The 945-nt window shown below is 40.5% G+C and overlaps 1 non-coding gene across 1 annotated transcript; it reads right to left on the minus strand.

Annotated features, from left to right (window-relative positions):
- Window positions 1-542: 542 nt before the first annotated feature.
- On the minus strand, window positions 543-648 carry LOC120104914. The gene has a single exon (XR_005507270.1). It is a non-coding gene; the product is annotated as a small nucleolar RNA R71 (small nucleolar RNA).
- Window positions 649-945: the final 297 nt, after the last annotated feature.

A 945-nucleotide genomic window follows, 5' to 3' on the forward strand; every position in this document is an offset into this window, starting at 1 on the left:
GATATGCTTTTCTCTTTTATTGCATGCTTAATTGATCGAGTACTAGTGTATGCACGGTAGTCGTTCTAGAGTACAAAACCTATTACCTTTTGACCCTAAAATAGAACGAACCCTTAGGAACATTCGAGCTAAGATCAAAACATTAGGATCATCCCCACCTCTTTAAGATGGCTGAAGAACAACCCAAACTCCTGAGGAAGTACTTTACTCCCACTATTTACACTTCTCCATCTTGCATTCGATTACCTGAGGTAGCAGCTGTACAATATGAAATAAAGTCTAGTGTGATCCAAATGCTCCCATCTTTTTATGGGCTCACCAACGAAGACCCATACAAACATTTAGATGAATTTCTTGAGATCTGCCCACTGTCAAGATTCAGAACTTCACTGATGATGCTCTGAAACTTAGGTTATTCCCCTTCTCCCTTAAAGATAGAGCCAAACAATGGCTGAATTCTTTAGAAGCTAACTCAATTCGTTCTTGGGATCAAATGCAACAAGAATTCCTTAAAAAATACTTTCCTATAGGAAGAACGAACCAGTTTAGACGTGCCATTACAAGCTTCTCCCAAACCGAGGGAGAAGAATTTCATGAAACTTGGGAGAGATTTCGGGACCTAATCCGTAAATGCCCTCATCATCAAATACCTAAGTGGCAGCTAGTGCAATGTTTCTATGACGGTTTGACGGAATGAAACCGTCAGATGATCGATGCTGCATGCGGGGGGACTTTCAAGCTTCGAAATGAGCATAAAGCATGGCAACTATTTGAAAATCTTAATGAAAACTCCCTCCACCATGCTTCATGTTCTCGTCAAGCATCCCCGAATTTTCAAAGAAAAGGGGTCATTTGTGAAATAAGTCATTCTATGGACCTGTCTAGCAAGGTAGATGCATTGTCCCATAAGATTGACCAACTAATGATAGGAGGACATGTCGTTAG

Source organism: Phoenix dactylifera, unplaced genomic scaffold (genome assembly GCF_009389715.1).
Source record: "Phoenix dactylifera cultivar Barhee BC4 unplaced genomic scaffold, palm_55x_up_171113_PBpolish2nd_filt_p 000141F, whole genome shotgun sequence".
Lineage (NCBI taxonomy): Eukaryota > Viridiplantae > Streptophyta > Magnoliopsida > Arecales > Arecaceae > Phoenix > Phoenix dactylifera.